Genomic DNA, 12,165 nt, shown 5'->3' on the forward strand with positions numbered 1-12,165 from the left:
AGTAGTTATATTTCCTTTCCCATTTCTGATTGCATTTATTTGCATCTGCTCTCTCTTTTTTTTGTTAGCCTAGCCAGTGGTCCATCGATTTTATTGATTTTCTCAAAGAACCAACTTCTGGTTTTGTTGATTCTCTCTATTGTTTTCCTGTTCTCAATTGCATTTATTTCTGCTCTAATCTTTGTTATTTCTTCCCTTCTGCTTGCTTTGGGGTTAGTTTGCTGTTCTTTCTCTAATTCCTCCAGGTGAGCAGTTAACTCTTCAATTTTTGCTCTCTCTTCTCTTTTAATATAGGCATTTAGGGCAATAAATTTCCCTCTCAGCACCGCCTTTGCTGCATCCCATAAGTTTTGATAAGTTGTGTTTTCATTGTCATTTGCCTCGAGGTATTTACTAATTTCTCTTGTAATTTCTTCCTTTACCCACTGGTTTTCTAAGAGGGTGTTGTTTAGCCTCCATATGTTTGTGAATTTTATGACCTTCTGCCTTTTATTTATTTCCAACTTCATTCCATTGTGGTCTGAGAAAGTGTTTTGTATAATATCAATATTTTAAAATTTGTTGAGACTTGCTTTGTGACCCAACATGTGGTCTATCCTAGAGAATGTTCCATGAGCACTTGAGAAAAAAGTGTATCCTGCTGTTGTTGGATGTAGTGTTCTATAAATGTCTGTCAAGTCTAGTTCATTTATCATACAATTCAACATCTCTGTTTCTTTAGTGATCCTCTGTCTAGATGTTCTATCCATTGAAGAGAGTGGTGTATTGAAGTCTCCAACTATTATTGTAGAGGTATCTATTTCTCCTTTCAGTGATTGCAGTGTTTGCCTCATGAATTTTGGGGCATTCTGGCTTGGTGCATAAATATTTATGATTGTTATGTTTTCTTGATGAATTGACCCTTTTATTAATATATAGTGTCCTTCTTTGTCTCTTTTAATTGTTTCACTTTTGAAGTCTAACTTGTCTGATATTAATATAGCTACTCCCGCTTTTTTCTGGTTGTTGTTTGCATGAAATATCTTTTTCCAACCTTTCACTTTCAATCTATGTTTGTCCTTGTGTCTAAAGTGAGTTTCTTGTAGACAGCATATAGATGGGTCCTGTTTTTTAATCCATTCTGCCAGTCTGTGTCTTTTTATTGGGGAGTTTAATCCATTTACATTTAGCGTTATTACTGTAAGGGCAGTACTTTCTACTACCATTTTGTTTTTTGGAATTTATATGTCATATCTTATTTTTTCCTCTCCTTTTACCTTTCCTGATAATCTTCATTTCTGCACTCTTCTGCAACTCTCTCTCTCCTGTCTTTTCCTATCAGCCTGTAGCACTCCCTTTAGTATTTCTTGTAGTGCCGGTCTCTTATTCACAAACTCTCTCAGTGTCTGTTTGTCTGAAAATGTTTTAATCTCTCCCTCATTTTTGAAGGAAAGTTTTGCTGGATATAGAATTCTTGGTTGGCAGTTTTTCTCTTTCAGTATCTTAAATATATCATGCCACTGTCTTCTTGCCTCCATGGTTTCTGCAGAGAAATCTGTACATAGTCTTATTGACCTTCCCTTGTATGTGATGGATTGCTTTTCTTTTGCTGCTTTCAGAATCCTCTCTTTGTCTTTGACATTGGACAATCTGACCAGTAAGTGTCTTGGAGTAGGTCTATTGGGATCTATTCTATTTGGGGTACGTTGTACTTCTTGAATCTCTAATTTTCTGTCTTTTATAAGAGTTGGGAAACTTTCAGTGAATATGTCTTCTATTACTCTTTCTGCCCCTTTTCCCCTCTCTTCTCCTTCTGGGATACCCATAACACGTATATTTGTGCGTTTCATGTTGTCACTCAGCTCCCTAAGACCCTGCTCATATTTTTCCATTTTTTTCACCATCTGTTCTTTTGTGTGTATGAATTCGAATGACCTGTCTTCCAGTTCACTGATCCTTTCTTCTGCCTGTTCAAATCTACTGTTGTGTCCCTCCATTGTGTTTTTCATCTCCTCCATTGTGGCCTTCATTCCCATGAGTTCTGCCATTTGTTTTTTTAAGTTTATGAATTCTTCTTTATGGTCAGCCAGTGTCTTCTTTATATCCTTCAGCTCTTTTGCTATATATTCCTTCATTTCACTGAATTTATTTAGCATTAGTTGCCTCCACTCCTGTGTCTCAGCTGAGCTATTAGTTTGTTCCTTTGGCTGGTCCATGTTTTCGTGTTTCCTGGTATGGCTTGTTATCTTAAGTTGTCTAGGCATCTGATTCTCTTGATTAGTTTATTTTGGAGCTTGTTTTCTGTCTTTTACCTAGTGATTTTCTTGTTGGTTGGCTTTGTTTTCTGGCCTCTGTTATTCAGTTCAACTTATTCTAGACCTCTAACTTAGGTTCTATTTAGTTGATCAGAATTTTTCCTCTCTTGTTTTTTCTGTTTCTTGCTCTGCCTCTATGTAACCTTTTTGTGAGTGGGTCTCCTCAGATATGGTCGACCCTAGTCAGATTTTCCCAGTCTAGTGAGGCCCAGGTCTCATTGGGAGGGTATGGAGTTTTCCTGAGAATGAGACCCTCCTATGAGGCCTTTAGAATTGGTGCTTTTCCCCTCCTGTCCAGCAGGTGGCGCTGGCCAGCCCGCAGCTCCCCCACCAGTGTAAGGAGGTATGGAGCCTTTAGTTCTCCTGGTGACTCTGATCCTGTCAGGGGCGTGGCTGACTGAAGCTGGAATCTGAATTCCAGCCCCTGGGGTCTGAGTTCCCAGAAGGAGGACTGCCAGTTGAGCTGGACCTCCCTCCACTCTCCCAATCCTCAGAACTCCAGTTGTCTCTCAGGGGCACTATTCCCTTCTCCTCTCTCCTCTTTGGGGCCTCTCCAGGTAAACAATTTCTTTTTAAGGAAATGCTGTGGAAGTTACATGAATCATTCAGCTCACATTTCATTGGTAAGAACTAAGGCACATGGCCACAGTTGGCTGCAAGGGAGGCTGGGAAAAAAAATTTCTAGCTGGGAAGCCACATGCTGTATTAAACTTTGCAAGGGTTCTCTTTCTGAAAGGAGGAAGGGGAGCATAGACATTGGGGGGCACATAGCAGTGCCTTTTATCAGTTTGGAAAATTCTCAGCCATTATCTTTTTTAAAAATACATTTTTTGTTGTGAAATTTAACATATATACAAAACAGTGATAACTTTCAAAGTATGATTTAACAAGCAGTGTTAGAGAGCAAATTTCAAAGAATGCGATGGGTTACAGTTCCACAATTTCAGTTATTTCCTTACTGTGAAATATAACATATATACAGCAAGGTGATAACTTTCAAAGTACAATTTAACAAGTAGTTATATAGGTAATTTCAAAGAATGTTCTGGGTTACTGCTGCACAGTGTCAGTTTTTTCCTTATTGTGAAATATGTATGCAGAAAGATAACTTTCAAATTACAATTTAACAAGTAGCTATAGAGCAAATTTCAAAGAATATTATGGGTTACAGTTCCTCCATTTCATTTCTTTCCTTCTAGCTATTCTAATGCCCTAGCAACTAAGAAGAGGAAAATTATATAGAGATTCAGTATTCATAATCCTTTGTTAAATTCCATCTTGTCTATTGCTACCCCTTCCTCTAGTTTAATCACCTTCTCAATCTCTAGGGGTGTCTAGACAGTGACCACCCTAACTTGTTCATATTAAAAATGCGTGTTGACATTATGGAGAAGGGGGCTGCATCTGGTTGATGTTCTTAAAGAGGCTCTTGCCTCTGGGTTTAGGACTTGTCTGGCATAGGAACACTCTGGTGGATTTAAGTTTCTGAAAAATAAACTTTGATAGAATCTCAGGTAGGGACCTAGGTATTTGGGGACTACTGTTGGATAGGGTATGGCATATTGTGACCATTTGGGATATCTACCTGGAGCTTGCATAAGAGTAACTCCAGGATAGTCTCTTGACTCTATTTGAAATCTCTTAGCCACTGTAAACTTATTTTGTTACCTTTTCTCCCTTTTGGTCAACAAGGCATTTTCTTTCTTTCTTTCCTTTTTTTTTTTTTTGAAGCTAGAGATAATTTAGTTTTTAAGAACCAGAAAAGGCCATTTTGGCTAATGAGCAAGAGTGGCACAAGCTGAGATTACAGAGGTTTGCTGCAGATCGGTAATGCAGGGTTCATGCCAGATGCCCCTTTCTTGTGAAGCCTTTCTTCTACCTACCTGCAAACCCAAACAATGTCTGCACCTTTTTCATTCTCTCAGCATTTGCCTTCACCATTTGCACATCTCTAGCCTCATAGAGCTCATTGTCTGCTATACTGTATATACCTATATATGCTTATGTTTGTTTATATTTCCTTTTCTGTTTATATTTCTTTTATTTTTGGAGCCCTGTTCCTTCTCTGCTCTCTTCCACCTCTGGTTAAGAAGGCATTTTCAATCCTTCAATGCCAGGTCTAGGCTCATTCCTGGGGTCATGTGCCACTTCAACATGGAGATTCACTCCCCTGTGAGTCAAATCCCATCTGGGGGGGAGGGTAATTAATTTATATGCATAGTTGGACTTGCATAGGGAGAGAAAGGCCACATCTGAGCAACAAAAGAGGTTCTCTAGAGGTGACTCCTAGGCGTAATTATCGGTAGGCTTAGCCTCCCCTTTACGGCCCTAAGTTTCACTAGAACAAGCCTCAAGATCAAGAACTTGACTTATTAAGTAGGCAGTTCCTAAGTTCACATAATATATATTCTGTCCAAGATAAACAATCAATGTCTCACATAATCTTCACTTAGTTGTACAATCATCACCACTCACAATTTTAAATAATCATAATACAAAACACCCCAAAGCTGTTATCAGCCTGTAATTATTCATCTCTAGTATTAGTGAAGTACTGGTAAGGTATTCCTATTAAATACAGTCCATAGTATGCAATAGGTAGTTTTTTCCCATATACCATTATGTTGTTACTTCTTTGTATCAGTGTCATACCTTAGAAGTATATCATGCAAACATTTATATTTGTAGTGCTAATCTGTGGGATACATGCCTTTAAACACCCACTTTCAATCATGTTCTCCTTCAATGTGGCACTGATACTTGTAATCCCATTAACAAACGATTATCATCCCTGTCTATTCCCACACCTTTAAGTTCACCCTCATTAACATGTCTGTACATATCAGGTGATCATTCCCCCTTCACTAGCTACTGTGTATCACTAGGTCCCCAATATTCTATATTATAAGACATTGATTTTACATTGTTCAGATATGTCATAAAAGTGGTAACATGCAATATCTCTCCATACAATATCACTCAGCACTGTATCTTCAAGGTTCATCCATGTTGCTATGTGTTTCAGGACCTTGTTCCTTCTTACTGCTGCATAGTATTCCATTGTGTGTATATACCACACTTTGTTTATCCACTCATCTGTTGAAGGACATTTGGGTTGTTTCCATCTCTTGGCAATGGTGAATAGTGCTACTGTGATCGTCAGTGTGCAAATATCTGTGCGTGTCACTGCTTTCAGATCCTCCGGGTATATACCGAGAAGTGCAATCACTGGATCAAAGGGTAACTCTATATCTAGTTTTCTAAGAAACTGCCAGACTGTCTTCCAGAGTGGCTGAACCATTATACAGTTCCACCAGCAGTGAATAAGAGTTCCAGTTTCTCCACATCCTCTCCAGCATTTGTAGTTTCCTGCTTGTTTAATGGCAGCCATCCTTATTGGTGTGAGATGATACCTCATTGTGGTTTTGATTTGCATTTACCTAATAGCTAGGGAAGATGAACATTTTTTCATGTGTTTTTTAGCCGTTTGTATTTCCTCTTTGGAAAAAGGTCTTTTCATATCTTTTGCCCATTTTATAAATGGGCTGTTTGTACTATTGTTGTTGAGTTGTAGGATTTCTTTATATATGCAGGATATCAGTCTCTTATTAGATATATGGTTTCCAAATATTTTCTCCCATTGCCTTGGCTGCCTCTTCACCTTTTTGACAGTTCCTTTGGGGTACAGAAGCTTTTGATTTTGCGGAGTTCCCATTTATCTATTTTTTCTTTTGTTGCTTGTGCTTTGGGTGTAAGGTCTAAGAAGCTACCTCCTAATAGATCTTGAAGATGTATCCCTACATAATCTTCTAGGAGTTTTATCTTACTGTCTCTTATATTGGGGTCTTTGATCCACTTTGAGTTAATTTTTGTATAGGGTGTGGGGTAGGGGTCCTCTTTCATTCTTTTTGTTACTGATATCCAGTTCTCCCAGCCCCATTTGTTGAAGAGACTGTTCTAACCCAACTCAGTGGATTTGGGGGCCTTATAAAAAAATCAGTTCTTTGTATCATTTATTTCTGCTTTAATCCTTGTTATTTCTGTTCTTCTACTTGCTTTAGTGTTATTTGCTGATAATGCTCTAGCTTCTTCAGTTGTTCAGTTAGGTCTTTGATTTTAGCTCTTTCTTCCTTTTTAATGTATGCTCTCAGAGCTACAAATTTGCCCCTCAGCACCACCTTCACTGCATCCCAGAGGTGTTGATATGTTGTGTTCCTGTTTTCCTTTGTCTCTAGATATTTGCCAAGTTTTCCTTGCAATTTCTTCTTTGACCTACTGATTGTTTAGGAGTGTGTTGTTTAACCTCCACATATTTGGGAATGTTTTAGTTCTTTGGTGGTTATTGACTTCTAGTTGCATGTCATTATGGTCAGAAAATGTGCTTTGAATAATTTCAATATTTTTAAGTTTATTGAGGCTTGTTTTGTGCCCCAGCATATGATCTATCTTGGAGAAAGTTCCATGAGGGCTAGAGAAGAACGTATATCCTGGTAATTTGGGATATAATGTTCTACATATGTCTATTAAGTCTAATTCATTTATCACATTGTTTAGGTTCTCAATTTCCTTATTAGTCCTCTGTCGAGTTGTTCTATCTATAGAAGAGAGTGATGTATTGAAGTCTCCCACTACTATTGTAGAAACTTCTATTGCTTCCTTCAGTTTTGCCAATGTTTTTCTCATGTACTTTAAAGCACCTTGATTGAATTCATAAACATTTATGGCTGTTATTCTTCTTGATGAATTGTCACTTTTATTGGTATATAGTGTCCTTCTTTGTCTCTTATGACATCTTTGCATTTAAAGTCTATTTTGTCTGATATTAGTATTGCTACCCCTGCTTTCTTATGGCTGTAGCTTGCCAAATGGAATATTTTTTTCCATCCTTTCACTTTCAATCTCTTTGTGTCACTGGGCCTAAGATGAGTCTCTTGTAAACGGCATATTGATGGCTCATACCCATCCATTCCACCAGTCTGTTTCTTTTAATTGGGGAGTTTAATCCATTCACATTCAATGTTATTACTGTGAAGGCAGTTCTTGAATCAACCATCTTATCCTTTGGTTTTTATTTGTCAGATCTGTTTCCCACCCCCCCACCCCACCCCTTTTCCCTTTAAGTTACTCTTACTAATACTCTTCAGTTCTGTGCCCTCCTCAAGCCTCTCCCTCCTTTCTTTTTTTCTCAGTCAGTAGAACTCCCTTTAATATTTCTTCTAGGGCAGGTCTCTTGTTAACAAATTCTCTCAGTATTTGTTTGTCTGCAAAAATTACAAACTCTCCCTCAATTTTTGAAGGACACCGTTACTGGAAAAGCATTCTTGGCTGCCAATTTTTCTCTTTTAGAATCTGAAATATGTCATACCACTGCCTTCTCGCCTCCATGGTCCCCGCTGAGTAGTCACTACTTAGTCTTATGTTGTTTCCCTAGTATTTGGTGAATTGCTTCTCTCTTGCTGATTTCAGAAGTTTCTCCTTCTCTTCAGCATTTGACAGTCTGATTAGTGTACATGTCAGAGTGGGTTTATTTGGATTTATTCTGTTTGGAGTTCATTGGGCGTCTTTGATTTGCATACTTATGTCATTCAGAAGGGTTGGGAAGTTTTCTCCAAGTATGTCCTCAAATACTCTTCCTAGCCCTTTACTCTTCTCTTCACCTTCTGGCACACCAGTGATTCTTATATTTGTGCCTTTCACATTGTCCATCATTCCCTGAGATCCATTTCAAACTTTTCAATTTTTTTTCACCATTTGTTCTTTTGTGCATTTGCATTCAATTGCTTTGTCCTCTAGTTCACTTATTCTTTCTTTTGCCTCTTCAAATCTGCTGTTGTGCCTCTAATATATTTTTAATTTGATCAGCAGTATCTTTTATTTCCATAAGATCTGCTATTTTTCTATTTACTCCTTCAAATTCTTTTTTATGCTCTTTTAAAGCCTTCTCGATGTCCTTTATGTCTTTAGCCAACTCATTTAAGTTGTTTTGAAGTGTGTACTCTGGTTAATTGCTTCAAGTTCTGTGTCTCCTGCTTTTTCATTTGTTTGTTTGACTTGCCCATCATATCTTATTGTTCCTTCAGGTGCTTTATGATTTTCCATTGGCTTTGGGGCATTTGCTTACCTTGGTAAGATTACTTGGGGAAATGCAGGCTTATTTGAGCATTTATATCTAATTTGGCAGAGCTACAGCTTGCTGTATTGCACTTTCCCCGTTCTCCCAGTAGATGGCGCTCTCTAGCCACCTCTTTTGCTCAAACCAGCTCTCCCCCAACTTTGTGCGCTGGCTGGGGTTCAAACTGAGTGGAAATCCAATCAGCACACCTGTTCTCCATGTGCATTGGGGACTGCCAGCCCTGGGTGGGAGGGGCTGCACAATTTGGCAGGAAGTCCTCTTCAGGATATCATGGTCCCAGCAGTTTTCAGGGCTGTGGGTGGATCACTCTGCACTCTGGGGCTGTGGGGCTGTGGCTCTCACTCCCTAGCTCCAATGCACCAGAGTCCCTGTCCGCTGTGTGCCTGCGAGTCTCTGGGATGGGGGAGGGGATCCTGGCATTTCAGTGCAGTGCCTTGCCTCTTGGCTGTGCGCACCACATGCTTCCATGAAGGAAGAGTGAGTGCAGTCACCACAAGACCGCTGAATCCCAAGTTCCCTCATGGGAGCTCTCGGCCACAGGGCTGTGAGGTATTATCTCCCCAGCCAACTGCTGAAAGCTGCTCCCTCCCACGCTCAGTGGCTGGCTCCAGCCGCCAGTCCCCAGAGGCAGTCCTGGCCAAACAAACTCACCCTGTCCTTTCAAGTGTGGTCTCTCTGCCTCTCCATCTAAGTCCCCACTATGTGGTGTAGGGGTCTCTGTCTGGCCGGCGGCACCCTGCAACTGCTGTTCTGGAGTGCTTTCTGTCCTTTAGCTAATCTTTTTCATGGAGGAGAAGTTTGCTCGGCCTCTCCTAATCTGCTGTCTTCATCAGCCATTATCTTTTAAAAACATTTTTATTGTGGTAACATATGTATACTATGAAATTTGCCATTTTAGTCATTTTAAGTATACAATTTAGTGGTATTGATCAATTAATTTTTTTAGTGGTATTAATTTAAAGTACAATATTGTGCTACCATCCCAACCACAACCCATTACAAAATCTTTTTCATCACCTCAAACAGAAGTCTTGTACCCATTAAGAAATAACTGCCCATTCCCTGTTCCCCACAGCCTCTGGTAACCTCTGAGCTCCTTTCTGTCTCTATAAATTTGCTATTCTAGACATTTCATATAAATGGAATCATATGATGTTTTTCCTTTTGTGTCTGGCTTATTTCACTTAGCATAATGTTTTCAAGGTTCATCCATGTTTCAGCATGTATCAGAACTTCATTCCTTTTTATGGCTGAATAATATTCCATTGTGTGTGTATGCTGCATTTTGTTTATCCATTCATCTGTTGATGGATGCTTGGGTTGTTTCTACCTTTTGGTAATTGAAAATAATGCTAGTATGAACATTGGTGTGCAAATGTTCGTCCAAGTGCTTGCTTTCAGTTCTTTGGGGTATATACCTAGGAGTGGAATTTCCATATCATATGGTAATTTTATGTGTAATTTTTTGAGGAACCAACAAACTGTTTTCCACAGATACTGCAGCATTTTACATTTCCACCAACAATGCATAAGGGTTCCAATTTCTATGCATCCTCTCCAAAAGTTGTTATTTTCCATTAAAAAATAGCTCTTCTAGTGGGTATGAAGTGGTATGCCATTGTAGTTTTGATTTGCATTTCCCTAATGACTAATGACTTTGAGCATATTTTCATATGCTTATTGGCCATTTGTATATCTTCTTTGGAGAAATGTCTATTCAAATACTTTTCCCATTAAAAAATTATTTCAAAACTTCCAAACACTCCATACACATCAAGCAACAGCTCCCTTCCCCTCGCCAATCTGTTAGCCTCTGACCTACTTTCTGTTCCTACAAATTTGTTATTTCTAGACATTTCATATAAGTACAATCGTACAATATTTGTCCTTATACGTCTTTCTTATATCACTTAACATAATGTTTTCAAGGTTCATCCATGTTGCAGCATTTCTCAGAACTTCATTCCTTCTTATGGCCAAATAATATTACACATATTGTATTTATCCATTCATCTGTTGATGGACACTTGGGTTATTTCTAGCTTTTGGTCATTGTGAACAGCACTGCTCTGAACATTAGTGAACAAGTGTGTTTGAGTGCCTGCCTTCAACCTCTTTGGGTATATGTACCTAGGGGTGAAATTTCAGGATCCTAATGGTAATTCTAGATTTAACTTTTTGAAGAACTGCCATTCTACTTTCCACAGTGGCTTTACCATTTACCTTCCCTCCAGCAGTGCATGGGGATTCTGGTTTCTTCACATCTTCATCAATGCTTATTTTCCATTAAAAAAAAAATAGACATCATTGTGGGTATGAAGTGGCATCTCACTGTAGTTTTGATCCACATTTCCCTAATGGCTAATGATGTTGAGTATCTTTTCATGTGCTTATTGGCCATTTGTATATCTTCTTTGGAAAATGTCTGTTCAAGTCCCTGCCCATTTTTTAACTCAGTTGTTTTCTTTTTGTTGTTGAGTTGTAGTTGTAAGAGTTCTTTATATATTCTGGACATTAAGATCTTTTCAAACATGTGGTTTGTGATTATTTTCTCCCATTCTGTAGGTTGTCTTTTTCACTCTCTTGATAATATTCTTTGATGCACCAAGGTTTAAAAATTTTGGTGAAACCCAATTTATCTGATTTTCCTTTTGTTTCTCATGTTTTTGGTGTTATATTCAAGGATCCATCACCAAATCTGAGGACATGGGGTTTTCCCCCTATGTTTTCTTCTAAGAGTGTCATGGGTTTAGCTCTTCTATTTGGGTCATTGATCCATTTTGATTTAGTTTTGTCTGGCCTGAGGTAGGGGTCCACATTATGTTTTTAAATAATGTGTCTTCCCTATTTTCTTTATTTTTTTTTCTCCTAGAAGTGCAATTAAATACATATGTGACTTCACTCTATCTGTCTCTCTGTGCTGCATTCTGGGTAATTTCTTTACATCCATCTTCTGGTCCACTAAATCTTGTCTTGGCTTGGTTTAATATGCTGTATAACCCATACCTTGAAGTTCTCATTTCAACTATTATATTTTAAATTTCTAGAAGTTCTATTTGGTCACTTTTCAAGAGTACCTGGTCACTTTATAGTTTCTTGATATTTTGTTATATTTTCAATACTTCTTTTTATTTCTTTAAACATATTAATCATACTTGATAGTCTATGTCTTACAATTTCAAAATCTGCTATCTGTGCAGGGTCAGTAGATACAGCAATTTATTGTTTCTGCTGACTCTCACTCATGGTGGCTTGTTTCCTTGTATATTTTGTGATTTTATTCATTATAAATGTGCTTTAGGATTTTTAATAGGAATTATTTGGTCCCTTTGTTTAAAGGATACTTCTCCACAGATTATTTGCGCTTGCTTTTGCCAAGCACTGTGGGGGCACTACTAACTCTGGACCACTTTACTCAAAACTTTTTAAAATGTCATTTTATTAATGTTTTAAACTTTGCTATATTTATTGGGCTGTCACAATCTAGGTAAGATCTGTGTGCAAGCTGTGAGGCCATAACAAGAGAAGCCTTACATTCCTAGATAAGGAAACCCCCTCCTCCCAGTAAGTGCATCTTAAACTGCATGTGCACATTCCTAAGCACATAGCATCTGTACTAGAATCACTCCTGTTATATATCAGTAACTTCAAAGAAACATGTTTATGATCTTGCAAGTCCTGACATGGCTCTATGCCTTCCTTGCTCTTGCCCCATATAACCCCCTATAACCTGCTGGT

The sequence above is a fragment of the Choloepus didactylus genome, chromosome X, assembly GCF_015220235.1.
Source record: "Choloepus didactylus isolate mChoDid1 chromosome X, mChoDid1.pri, whole genome shotgun sequence".
NCBI lineage: Eukaryota > Metazoa > Chordata > Mammalia > Pilosa > Megalonychidae > Choloepus > Choloepus didactylus.